The 15,000-nt window shown below is 24.3% G+C and overlaps 1 protein-coding gene and 1 long non-coding RNA gene across 3 annotated transcripts in view; one reads left to right on the forward strand and one right to left on the reverse strand.

Annotated features, from left to right (window-relative positions):
- The window catches only part of LOC136083868 (repetitive organellar protein-like), a 140,691-nt gene that overhangs the window by 111,076 nt on the left and 14,615 nt on the right, over positions 1-15,000 (reverse strand). The window lies entirely within an intron of this gene.
- Positions 8,791-11,862, forward strand: LOC136084325 (uncharacterized). Its single transcript, XR_010640482.1, has 4 exons — positions 8,791-9,270; positions 9,543-9,639; positions 10,765-10,858; positions 11,673-11,862. It is a non-coding gene; the product is annotated as an uncharacterized LOC136084325 (long non-coding RNA).

A 15,000-nucleotide genomic window follows, 5' to 3' on the forward strand; every position in this document is an offset into this window, starting at 1 on the left:
ATAATATATATATATATATATATATATATATATATATATATATATATATATATATATATATATACATATACATACACACACACATATATATATATACATATATATATATATATATATATATATATATATATATATATGTATACGTATCTATGTATACGTATCTATGTATGTATGTATGTATGTATGTATGTATGTATGTATGTATGTATGTATGTATGTATGTATGTATGTATGTATGTATGTATGTATGTATGTATGTATGTATGTATGTATGTATGTATGTATGTATGTATGTATGTATGTATGTATGTATGTATGTATGTATGTATGTATGTATGTATGTATGTATGTATGTATGTATGTATGTATGTATGTATGTATGTATGTATGTAAATATGTATGTATGTATGCAAATACACATACATTATCAAAATTGAATATTTTTTTTCATTTCTTTGACATAGATCATATGCAGCTGAATTAAATCAAAACATCTTGTTCTGATAAATTTGAAAACTTATTTTTTATTGTGAGTAATAAACATGTTAAAAGCATTCTTTAAACAACAAATGTCAAAAGTACAGAATTCTATGATTTTAAATAACACCTAAAAGCTAGGTTTTTTAGTTTGAAGCCTCATTAAATTCCATTAATATTGTTAAATAGAACAATAAAAATGGAATTAGTCCCGGGAAGGCTTGATATATATATATAAATATATTTATATATATATATATATATATATATATATATATATATATATATATATATATATATATATATATATATATATATATATATAATAATTTGTATATTTAAGTATTTTATATGCCATGATTGTGTAATGTGTATTATTTATTATATGTGTTTATATGTTTTAAGGTTATATGGCTTTATATTTTGTAAGTGTATATGTGTCAATATCTGGCAAATATAAGTGTTTCCATATGTGTTATAAGATTATGTATTTATAACTTTTATGCGGTTATTATATTGTTTCTGGATTTTCAAAGCGTTGCGACATGGCTCAATTTACAGCAAGAGTGTTGTCCTTGCCAGACAAGCGGTGTTTTTTGCTTAAATGTGAATTGGCTTTGGTGAGAGCAATAAAGTTGTCTTTGCCAGCCAAATTGTGTACAGTCTTGATGTAACGCATTACAAAATCTCTTAGTAGTTAATCTAATCGTAAAATCATTAGTTTTTAGTTAAATAACGTATTTAAATAAATATTTTTCATAGCCAGTCCAGTTGTTACAACAACATCAACAAATGCTGTCCTTAACAGTAATAGGAGCGCCTTCTACTAAAGTAAATAAGTGATTTGTAGTTTTTATAGATTGCTATAAAAATAAAACTTGAGAGTTTTATGCGTTACTTTTTATTATTATATGGTTTTTATTTTTGATTTTTAAAATGTTATAAATTTTTTTGTAAATTTAACAAAAAATAAAAAAAAGCATTTGTCTCCTTAAAATTTGGTTTATTAACTTGCAGTTTTTAATGTCTTTTTAAAACAGATGTTCCTTTGAACGGTAGATCAGATTTTTATTTTTTTAATTTGTTAAACATAAAATAATTATTATAAAATTTAAATAAGTAGATGATAATCTCAAAAAGCCTTAGTTCTCACACAACTAAATTCTATGTAGCACGTGTCAGAATCAAGTCATTTGAAATTTGTTTAAATTCTTAAATGTTTTATGTTGCGTTAAAACATTTAAGTCTCGGTTGGTTATACTTTTAAAGGAAATACATACATACATGCAAACGTATCTTAAATTGCTTAAGTACTGTAAGTTATTTTAACTTTTAAACGTACTTTTTTTTTTTAACTTTTTCTATTACGTATCTTTTAAAGCTTTAAAAGTTGTATTTACCTTTATTTAAAGGTAAATACAACTTTTAATGCTTTAAAACTAATCTAATGAAAAAGTTAAAAAATAACTATTGTAATTAAAAAAAAACATCTATAAAAAGTAAACCCATGCTTGTGGGTTAGTTTTTATTAAAGACTTTTTATAAGAAGTGTTTTTTAATGGTCAATAATACAAGCGTAATACAAAGCGTAATGTTTTTATAAACTCACAAGCAATAATCTATGTAAAATATGAACCTGTCTTATGATATAAACTAGTATATCATGTTGTAAACATTAATTAGCTTATGCCAGTTATTTTTGCACTTTCTTTGCAATATTTGTCCACACTTGCTAATCTATCTTTCTTACTTAACTAAGCCATGGTTTTCCTTAACGTCTCTCTCTACATATGGCTCTTACTATATATATATATATATATATATATATATATATATATATATATATATATATATATATATATATATATTATATATATATATATATATATATATATATATATATATATATATAAATGGACATATAGAAAACAAAAACAACTAAATAGAAAGATACCGATAGCTACATTATTACCTGTTATTAGGTCAAAATGTTGCGTTTTGTTACGTAATAATTTGCTCGTAGCGTTACGTTATTGTGTTACGTCTTGTTATGTAAAATTGTACATCTCGGTTACGTAAAAATAACGAACATTTTGCGCGTAACGTAACGAATCTCGTTTTCGTTACAATATGTAACGTAACTTTAAAATGTTGTATTTTAAATGTTATATTTGTAATAGTTTTTATAAGTGTTTTTATCTGCCATATATTGTAGTGTGTGTTATTAACAATGTGTTATATAAAGCTATATGGATTTATATATTGTAAATGTTCATGTAGGTGTTTCTATGTGTATGCTGTTAGAAGTTAAAGTATGTACAATAACCTCTGGATAACTTGATAACTTATAATATCTTAAACTAACTTCGAAATTCCAGTGAAATACCTTAATTTATGGGTTATACTTCTACTAACTTTCTCCAACAAACTAATATGTTAGACCCTTGGAGGTTTGAGTTATTGAGAGTTTACTCTAATAAGTTATGCTATTTGTTAACTATGTGATGTTGTCGTGCGATGTTTTGTGTTGATAGACAAGTTGGCCTAACTTAAAGTTGGTATCTGTTGTTAAAAATGTTTCTTGGGTTCATTGATAAAATTGGCTACACATAATCATTCACTGAATGCCAAGGATTATTTTGTAAATAAAAATATGTAACTTAATCTTATTTCAATTTTTTTTTTAGCTTTGCTTTATCAAAATGAATTTGAAAATAAACTTAAAACAACAGATTTTGAAATTTTCTTGAAAAAAAGCAACATCTAACAAAGTAAGTTTTTTTATTTGTTCTTAATCTATTTAGTAACAATTTGAGTTTTCAAACAAATAAATAGAGTACCATAACACATTAATGTGTAATTAAGTTGATTTAAGTGTTTTCAATAATAATTTTATTTCATTTTTAGGTCGATTTCTTTTAAGCCTAATTTTTCAAAGTTTTTCCACATTAAAAAATTTAAGAAATGTTCTGAATGTTGATCGTTTTCTTAACGCCAAAACAAATATTCGTTTAATTACATAGCATTTACCAAAAGCTTTATAACAATGAATCAATGTTTTTAATAATATTGCTTTTATAAGTACTTTTAATACATTTTTATGTTAAATACATTTTTTTTGTGAGTTTTTATTTAAAATTTATAATTTTATCTCAAAAAATTTGATTTACAAGTACTTTTTTATTAGTACACTTGATATTTTTTTAAGTTAAATACATTTGTTTGTAATTTTTTTTATGTTTATATTTTTACTTTATCTCAAGAAATCTTTTTTTCTCTTTTGATTTATTATTTTTTTATAGATAAATTGGCCTTTTTGCCATGTTTTTTTTTATGTTTCTGTTATATTTTTATATGTGAATGGAAACCATTTATACTTTTATCACTTTTGGTAATTACAATCCAGATGATTTCTTTTTGGTAAAAATATTAATTTTTAGCACAAACAACAGCTATATTAATTACTCAATTGACAAAATTGGTTAACGTGAAAGGGTTCAAAAAGTTTAATAAAAATTTTTTAACCTCAAGTTTCCAAAAAAACTGAGAGAAATGCCCTGCTACTATCATCTATGTTAAATATACTTATGTAAAAAGTGTTGAGATAAGTAAATGTGTTTGGTTAACCAATAGCCAAAAAATTTAAATTGATTAAATTTCTGCCGTTTATTTATTGAAGCCAGAAGGCCTGAATAAAAAGTAAAGATATAGTTGGTTGAAAAAATTTAGAACAAGTTAAGATATAGTCGGGTGTGGAACATAGTTACTATGAATCTTATCATTACGAGTTTTAGCAGCTTTTTGCAAAACATTATAAACTATTGTATTTTTTTGTTACTGAAGTATCAATACTTTTATTATATCTCAAGATAAGCATTTTTTTGTTTCTAACGTAATTGTATATTAGTGCCTTTTTTTGTCACAAAAAATAGCTATAATAATTTAAAAACAGCTTAATTGAAAGAGTTTGTTTCAAAAAACGACGTTTCTAAGACGTCTGGATAAAATGTTCTTAAATTTTCACTCTCATTCGACCAACCAAAGACGTCCATAGGACGGCTAGAAAGACGTTTCAAGGATCTCTGTAAAAAGAGTTTCTAGGACATCTTAAAAACTGTTATTAGGACGTATTGAATAGGCATCTTCATGCCTATCAACTGAGGCAAAAAAGGACGTCTTATAGACGAGAAATGAGACGTCTAACAGACGTCCTAGGGACGTCAGTATGTCCGCTGGGTAAAGAAATATGAAACTTAAAAAACAAAAACATAGAACTTCTAATAAAATAGAAGTTTATCAAACAATGTAAGCCTTATAATCTAATAACGAAAACATGTCATATTTGTCTTTACAAAAAACATATGTCATTTTATTACATAATGTTAAAACCTACTAAATAAAAAAAGCGAAATTGTATCCCCGTCTCGGTAATCAAAAATGATCTTAATATCTTTATTTCACACATAAAACTAAAAACTTTAAGGGCTTTTTGCTCTTGGTTTTTCATTTCTCGTTTAGCTTTTTACCTAGATTTGTTCATCACGTCTGAACTCATTCTACATTATTTTTACGCTTTTGTAACGGTTTGTTAACGGTTTTTGTTTCCATTAACGGTTGATCATTTCCTTTGAGCTTAAAGTAAAAGTCCAGCTACTCGGTATTTTTTTTTTCATGTAAATATAATATACATAAATACATTTATTTGTACATACATACGTAGTTATATATATATATATATATATATATATATATATATATATATATATATATATATATATATATATATATATATATATATATATATATATATATATATATATATATATAAATATATATACATATGTATATATACATATGTATATATACATATATATATTTTAAAAAAATTTTAATAAAAAAAAATAACTTTAAAATGGAACTTAAAGATTCATGCCTTTCGGCAATCATCAACCATATAATTCAACAAAACAAAATAAAAATTGATATAAAAAATGCAATCAACTCTTGAATTAATGCCGAACTTTTCATAGAAATTTGCAAACATAAAGACGCAGGTAACATGCCAATAATTAAGTGGACGTAATTGAAAGATGCCTTTCTTATAACCGATTTACTAAAATATTGACCTTTAAATCACTGAAAAATATTTTATTATGACTTTTGACACTGGATTAGTTCTTAACAAAAAAATTATATTAGTTTCTGCTTGTAGGCATAGGAAAAATTTATATATATAATATATATATATATATATACATATATATATATATATATATATATATATATATATAAATATATATATATATATATATATATATATATATATATTTATATAGTATATATATATATATATATATATATATATATATATATATATATATATATATATATATATGTATATAAAAAAAAAGATTTATATATATATACATGTATATATATGTGTATATATATATATATATATATATATATATTATATATATATATATATATATATATACATATATATATATATGTATATATATATATATATATATATATATATATATATATATATATATATATATATATATATATATATATATATATTTATATTTATATATATATATGAGCCGCTCAGAAGCCAATGTGGTTAAGTCAATTTTTTGATATTTCCTGAGTTTTAGAATTTTTGATGAAATAAATAATAATCTACTTTGTTTCTAAAGGATTTACTCGTTGGTTACTTTTTTCTAGGTTAGACAGCCCTTTTTTCAATAGTGTCGGAATAAATTGTATAATAATTTCAGAAGCTATTGTAAATAAAACCACCTTTTATCAATATCTTTTTTACATAAACTTTGAAATAAAAGTTATACTATTCTTCTTCTTTCGATGTTTGTTGGTAACACTAAAAAACAAGAATTTCATAGTAACTGTAACCGTTACTTCTAATTAGAACTGTTTAACTTTAATGCATGTGCGTCAAAGCACAAAAATATTACGTTGAAGTGTTTGCGAAAAATATTGTCTTATCAAAAACATAAAATTTAAAAAAATAAAAGTTTTCTTTAATAACTGAAAAAACTCTGACTTCTTAAAATGATAATAAAAATTTGTTGTAAGGGTATAAAAACTAAAAATGTCAATGGAAACAGAATGCAGTGAAAGTGAGAGTGATACTATATTTCATCCTAATTCAAGGAGATTTAACTGTATTACTTTTGATACATCGTCAGATAACAAAGATATAGAAAAGAATCAAAATAACGATAAAAGTGGTAGAAAACGCAGCAGGAATCCTGGGAAATGATCTTGAAATGTTGAGAAACAAAAAAGGATACAATAATAGGTAAAAAAATATCAAAATAGAAATAAAAGAATATTTCCTGCAAAGAAATTTGATAATAAACCTTATAACTGTTTACGACTTTTTAATTGCAAGATAACCTTTTATCAAAGAAAACAGGCGATGAAAAATTTTTACAAGTTTAATAATCATCATAAACAAAATATTTTTTTAAGTGGGTTAACTAGGGTTTATTCTATCAAATGAAAACGACCCAGGAACAACACCAAAGGACAATGATCTCGGTCTTTTGAATGTTTTATTAGACTTTACGGCTAAGATGTTGGTGTATGCAAAAAATATTTTATAGAACTATATCAAATAAGTAACGGGTAACTATACAATTGCTGTTCAAAGGAAGATCTGAGGGACCATCGTGGGCAACATATTCCAGGTAGCGAAATAGATGATTCCCATGTAAGAAAACATATAAGTTTCTTTCCTGCTATTTCAAGCCATTATACATGAGGTCATAATCCCAGACGCAGATACTTAAATTCAGACCTTTCTATTGAAAAAATGTATAACCTGTATGTCAACCGACATAATGAAGAGCAAATTGTACCAGTAAAGGAAATATTTTATTGTCATATGTTTTTGACGAAATTTAGCTAACATTTTAAGGAACCTTCAAAAGTTATTTGTGCAAAATAAGATTGTTTGTCAATAAAAAAACAATCTACAATAGATGAAGAAAAAAAGTGCAGCTGAAGTTGAACATGATGAACACTTGCTAAATGCAGAAATTGCCCGTAATAGTATCGCTAATTATCGAATAAGACAAAATATACGTGTTTAGTTTTGATTTAGAAAAAGCTTTACCATTTCGAAACTATCCACATCAGTAGCTTATTACAAGAGAAACTTATATGTATACAATCTTAGTTGCATGATTTAAAGACTAACGAGGGCTACATGTATGTTTGGCTTATAACCCAACCCAGTCGGCATATCTAGTATTGTAAATACTCGGAGTATTGATCACGTATAACATACCGCCATTGATACTAGAAAAATACGCATTTAGTTTTAAGTTTCGAATTCGAGTTTATTACCACTTATTTATCAAAAATACGTATTATTTAATATTTGATCAAAATCGGATACGATATCGTACCCGATTTTGATCAAATATTAACACATAACGGAAAAACGAAAATTTTTGCTTTGAAGCGCATGCTTAAACTGAAATTGTGAAAGCAAAATATAAAGTAAAAAGTTTTCTCTTGAGAAATTTAGTAAAAAGTTTGTCTAGAATGAATATGAAGAGATATCGTTCTGCTAAAGCAGTATCGCATATCTCCAATACAGTTACAGTACTTTTTTGTACTAAAAAAGTTACTAAAACTTTATCATAAAAATATTTATTACTACTTTTAAATTTATTTAGTTTTATGAATTCCTAATTTAATATAATTCAAATATATTATAAATCCTATCATTTCATACCTTGCTTATTTTATTATGTTGATTATTATTTTATTAACGTTTCTGTTATGCTTTTACCTTTTTTTGTACTGTTTAAAAAAATTTAGAAAAATAAATTAAAAGTTCGAGCCAACACTGACATTTTATTGTTGCTAAACGCCTAATTTTGTTATAAGGATTGCAGTTCTTTTATCTGTTTTTTGCTCTTTATTCAATAAGTATTTGATTTAAATTAAATATGATTATAATTTGATATTTTATTACGAGATATTTGTTTTATATATGAATATATATATGAATCTTTTTAGATTTTTTCATGTTATTTTTAAATTTTTTGTTCGCGCAATTCAAGCTATATATGTTTATAGTTTGCATATATGTTTATATTATGTTCAAAGTTAAAAAGTTTTTGATAAGTATATGTATGTGGTGATATGTGTTATGTAATTGTTTTATAAATGTGTCATTAAAATAGTATAAAATGTATCTATTGTGTATATAAATATTATATGAGGTGTTTATATATGTTATATAAAGTTAAATAAACGTATTGAGTTTTATAGTTATTATATATGTTTATATTATGTTGTTTCCATGTTTTCAAAGTGTGTGATTTGGCAAACGTGTTGAGCAAGATTTTGCGTAAAGTTGTTATTTATGTTACTAATGTTGTTACATTTGGCTTACCTTTATGTTGGTGTCTATTGTTAAAAATTATAAGTGGTTTTATTATTGAAACTCACTGCTTTTAATCATTCACTAAAAGCCACTCAAGAAAAATCATTTTGCTGTCTATACATTTTGTTTATATCTCAATTTGAATTTTTAGAACCATGAAGTACCAACATGATTTGTTATCTAAAAGCTAACATGAAATAACAATATTTAACAACTACTACTCTCTTATCATGACATCTTATCTCTATCAGATAAATTGATTTTCCATTCATAAATGATGCTTTTCTTTGTATTTACTATCCATTACATTTTTTCATTTCAGATTTATCAAATGATGGATTATGCGATATAAAAGAACAAATGTATGTAAAGTTTTATGAATTTTTTTTAGGCATTTCTAAATGTGTTTCTTATTCACATTTTATTTTAGAAGCAAGGTCTGCAAACAAATTTGAGCTGAAAATGTTTTTTAGCTTTTAAGGAGAATTAGCGTTATTCTTTGTTAAATTTAATTTGTTTAAATATAGTAGTTCTAACAAATAAATGTTTGTTTATTCTTGGTTTTTTACTTATCTGCTTTCAGATTCTTATAAACTAGGCAACTCAGCTAAGCAAGTTTTGTTTTATTTTTTAGTGTCATTGGAAAGAGCTGAAAGCTATTTTTTAGAGTGATTGAAAAGAACTGATGTGTTTTTTAGTTACTTCACACGGTGTAACTAATACTGGTTTCAGTAAGTATACAATTTTGTTTTATTTTAATTGGATTTATTTTATATTTGATATATATTATATAAGATATTTATTTTGTGTATTTAACATGGAAACTGATTGTTATTTGTTGACACGAAAGTTTATAAATTTAAATCGGTCGATGTTTCAGTATATTTATATATAAATATATATATATATATATATATATATATATATATATATATATATATATATATATATATATATATATATATATATATATATATACATATATATACATATATATACATATATATACATATATATATATATATATGCATATATATATGTATAATATATATATATATATATATATATATATATATATATATATATATATATATATATATATGTATATGCATAATTACTTTAGAGTAAAATATACTGACTGACATTGCTTCAATTTTTTATACAAGATTGTGCATTTATTATTTTTGTTCATTAAGGAAAAAATGATTTTGTGCATTGTAGATTCTTTGTTAAATTAAAAATAATTGTTGTAAATAAATGTTGTTTAATATTTTTCATAAACGGCTTATGTATATAAACATAAAAAGATATGGATTTCAATAAATCTTAAGTTTAAATAAAGTCTTTGATTAGAAAAGATCGCAATTTGTAAGATTCTTTTACGTTCATTTATTCTATTGTAACAATAGTAAGATTACTGGTAATATGTTTAATGATAACAGTGAAATTGAAATGGATGGTATTAGGCTCAACGAAGTTATTAATGTAAAATGCTAATAGGCAACTTAAAAATAGTTGTCAAATGAAAAAATTAGATCTAGGCAGGATAAAATTAATCGTTGGTGAAATGTAAGAAATGCAACTCGGTGTGCAGAAAACTTACTTAGCAGAGTTTAGTGTCAAACAGTGTTAATATCTGTTAATTTGATTTTACTTTAGACACTTCAGAACGAAGCAAAGTATGAGTTTAACTATTTATAGTAACAATTAAGACTTTTAAATCTAAATAATTTTTTTTTTTTATAATTTCTATCATAATTATGTTATTTTTTTAATTTTTTTTGTTTGTCTTCCCTTTGTCATCTTTTGATTAGTTAGCTAACTGTTGAAACATGGTTTTAATTTTGTAAATTTAGTATGATGTGAAATTTACTCTATTAGTCATTAGTCAACAGTTAGAAAGAAGCTGGAGTTTAATTAAGAAATGCTGGAAATTAGCTTTTAATCAAGGTAAAAATAATTTTGTTTACTAACATAATAAAACCAGTTACTACTATTTATTCCGTGCTTTTTTACATTTGTTAACATACTTCTTTGGAAACACTTTCTTCTCTTTCTTCTCTCTCTCTCTCTCTTAGATGAGAGGGAGATTTAATAAAACTTATGTAATTACTGAGCTTTTACGTATTTCTTAATACCACAAATGAGAATAACCATTTATAAGAAATATTTTACGAGTTGCTTGCTATTTTATGATATAGTTGCTCAAATTGTTTAACTATAACTGTCCCTTGATTGTTCAAATAATGTAATAAATAAAATCTTTTTAGTCCAAGTATTTAAGTTAATAAAATATCTTATTAAGTTGTGGTGTTATTTGCCAGCATTATTATAGTAACAATGTATACATAGTGTTGTCTAGCCTTTTTATAATCTTTTTTAATTATTCTGTAGACAGAATATATGAACATTTCATTTCGAAAAGGACATAAGTCCAAAACTTTTAGCAGTTAGTTTATAAGTTTGAATTAAAAATTTCTGTATGATTTACGTTTTTTTTATAAAAAATAAAAAATACATAAGTTATATACGGTCTTTATTTATCTACTTCTATGTTTAATTTCTTTAGCAACCTAGACATTATTTTAATAAAAATCATATTTTTGTTCATTTTGAAAAGTTTTAGTAAATGGACATGTGTCCTTTTCGAAATGACAGGTTCATATATTTTCTGTTATTATTATCCTAATTCTACTAATAATAAAATGCAAATAGTACTTTTGCAATTAAAAATTGTAATTTTTTTTTTCATGTCTTTTTTTAGGTATTTGCAGGCTTTACTTGACTTTCCTTTTCTGCTACCTGTGATGTGACAGATTTTTAAAAGAACTCAACTGATGTTAATGCAATCTTTATGTCGTTACCTATAAGAAATGACGTTGCTGATACGGAGTCAAAGTTAAAATATTTATAGATAAATTTGTATTTAATATTTTAGATAATATATCAAGTTATTAATGCGTTTTTATTGTTATTAATGATTTAATAACTCATAACCCGTATTACGGATTGCTTACTGCTAGTCATTATCATTATGTTATGAATTCATATTAGTTAATAAAGTTGTATTGAATATTCTCTGATTATCGTGTTTAATACGTGTTTAAATGCGAGTTTGATACTCAGTAGGAGTCGTATTGTATACCTGTCTTAATACGCATCTGATGTCTATTTTTAATACGCGTTTGACACGATAAAATGGTTAACATATATTTGTAAATAATGCGTATTCTGGAAAGTTTTAAATGCGCATGTAATACCAGGAAAATATCGTATTGAATATTCTCTGGTTATCGTGTTTTATACGTGTTTACAAGAGTTTCAAATGCGAGTCTGATACTCAGTAGGCGTCGTATTGTATACCTGTATTTATACGCATCTAATGCGTATATCTAATGCGTGTTCGACACGATAAAATGGCTAACATACATACCACATCGATACGTATTTAAACGAGTTTCTAATGCGCATTTACAACTAAATTTGCCGACTGGGAAGCATTGCGGGGTTTACAAAAAGTGTCATCGTGTTTAACTAACACATTAAATTGTACGCAAAGGATTTTCAAAAAATTTTAATGTATTTAGATTCATGTTCAGGACAGAATCGAAATATAAAACCAGGGTTAAGTTTGCTGAAATTAATTCAGAGTGAAGATAGGAAAGCTGGATCAGTTGGGCTTAAATTTTTTATTAAGTGGGCACAGTTATTTGCCCAATGATGCTGATTTCGCAGTTATAGAAGCTTATGCAAAAAAAATCCGTATATTTATACGCGTAGTAACTGGTATAATATGTTACAAAATAGTAAAAGAAAAAACCCTTTCAGAGTTGTTGAAATAAATCCACAAGAATTTCTTTTCACAAAACCATTGGAAGAAGCTGTTACCAACAAAAAAAAAATCAACATGTGGAAAAACAGTCAATTGGCTTAATATGAGCTGGATACAATTGGAAAGTCAAGCTCAAACTCAAAGTCAAACTCAAGCAGCATTAAGTTCAAACATAGTTTTCACAAGGATGATACCTATCATGTAATTGAAATTAAAAAAAAAAAAGTTCGTAAGCCAGTAAATTTAAAACATATAACTCAAACTATATTATATCCTTATGGCAGAACAATTTCTAGAGAAACAATAAAAGACATCATGTGTTTATTAAAGTATTTACCTCCAATTAAACACGACTTTTACAGGACATTAAGGACAACCTGGAGATATATACCTGGAGATCAAGATTTACATTTAAATTACTCAGAAGAAGATGATGTTTGTTATGATAAATAAACATAAAACTTAAGACAATAAATGTTATTTTATCATTTTTACATAAATTTCTTATTTTTTTTAGCTGCCAAAAGGTATAATTCTTTAAATTTTCAAGATGCTGTCATTATTTCAATAAATGCTGACGTTTTTATTTACACATCCTGTACATATCTTGTTTTTATGCAGAGTTTACACCTCGAAAAAGGACTTTATACACTTTTCTAATTAAGTTAATAAACCAAGAATTTTAAAAACTAATGTATCAAAAAACATTAGTTTTCACAATTTTTGTGTTTTAGACTTAACTGTATATATATATATATATATATATATATATATATATATATATATATATATATATATATATATATATATATATATATATATATATATATATATATATATATATATATATAATATATATATATATATGTATATATATATATATATATATATATATATATATATATATATATATATATATATATATATATAAATATATATATATATATGTATACATATGTATATATATATATATATATATATATATATATATATATATATATATATATATATATATATATATATATATATATATATAAATATATATATATATATGTATATATAAATACAATATAAATTCTTACACATGTAAAAATAAATTTGAAAAAATATGTTCTGACGAGTCTTTGTACCATAATAAATGTAAAAAAAAACAAAGAAATTAAAGTGCTAATAAGTGATTTGGCTTTTTGGTCTGCTAAACATAACATTACAGTCAATGTTGAATGAATTGTTAAATGTTTTACAAAAAACTGTTTTTGATTTACCAAAATGTACTACAACAGTACTTTAAACTTCAAATTTTCGGTCATTGACAAATCATACTGATCTATTGGTATTAAAAACGGATTATTGTTAGGAGGACACATTGAGCAATTAGTAAATCGAACGATTTTTATTAAAAAATCAATGTAGATGGATTGCTAGTATTTAAATGCTCATTAATGCAGTTGTGGTCGATTTTATAATAGTAGAAATTTTTAATGGTGTTCTTTAGCACAATAAAAAACCACTCTTAATTGCACTGCACTGTAATAATAGTAAGCCAAAAGATATTAGTGCATTCCTTAAAGCTTTTATTAATGAAGTTAATGAACTAGAAAATAAAAGATAAATGTTTAATAGGTATCACTATATTGTCAAAGTTTCGGCAATTATTTGGGAAACACTTGCAAGGTAGTTTATTTTAAATAATGAAGGCCATATTGCATTTATTGGTTGTGATAAATGTGAGCAACACAGTAAATTAATTGGCAGAGTTACTTTAACAGCAGAGTTTCAGAAATAAAAGCAGAATTAAGTTCCAATTTTTTATTTCCTAACATGTCTGATGGTAAGCATCGCTTAACGGAGAGCCCTTTTAATAGAACATCTATTAGTTTGATATCTCCGGTGCCTCATGATTACATGCAATTTGTATGCCTTGGTGTTATGCAAAACTTAATATATGCATGTATACAAGGACCTTTAACTACACGTCTTAATTCATCAATTATCCAAAAAATTGATTACTCTCAGACCCTATGTATATTCAGTGTTTGCACTTAAACCAAGATCACTTTGTGAATTTGAACAATGGAAGGCATCTGAACTTATGCAGTTTTTACTGTATATAGAGATGGTCTGTTTGAAAGATGTATTTTGAGAGTATTATATCAGTCTATATAACAACTTTTTGATGTTGTGTGTTGGAATAAGTATTTCATTATGTAAATCAATGTGCCACATTTATGCAGGTTTTACTCAGAAATTAATTTTAATA

Source organism: Hydra vulgaris, chromosome 08, assembly GCF_038396675.1.
Source record: "Hydra vulgaris chromosome 08, alternate assembly HydraT2T_AEP".
NCBI classification, from domain to species: domain Eukaryota; kingdom Metazoa; phylum Cnidaria; class Hydrozoa; order Anthoathecata; family Hydridae; genus Hydra; species Hydra vulgaris.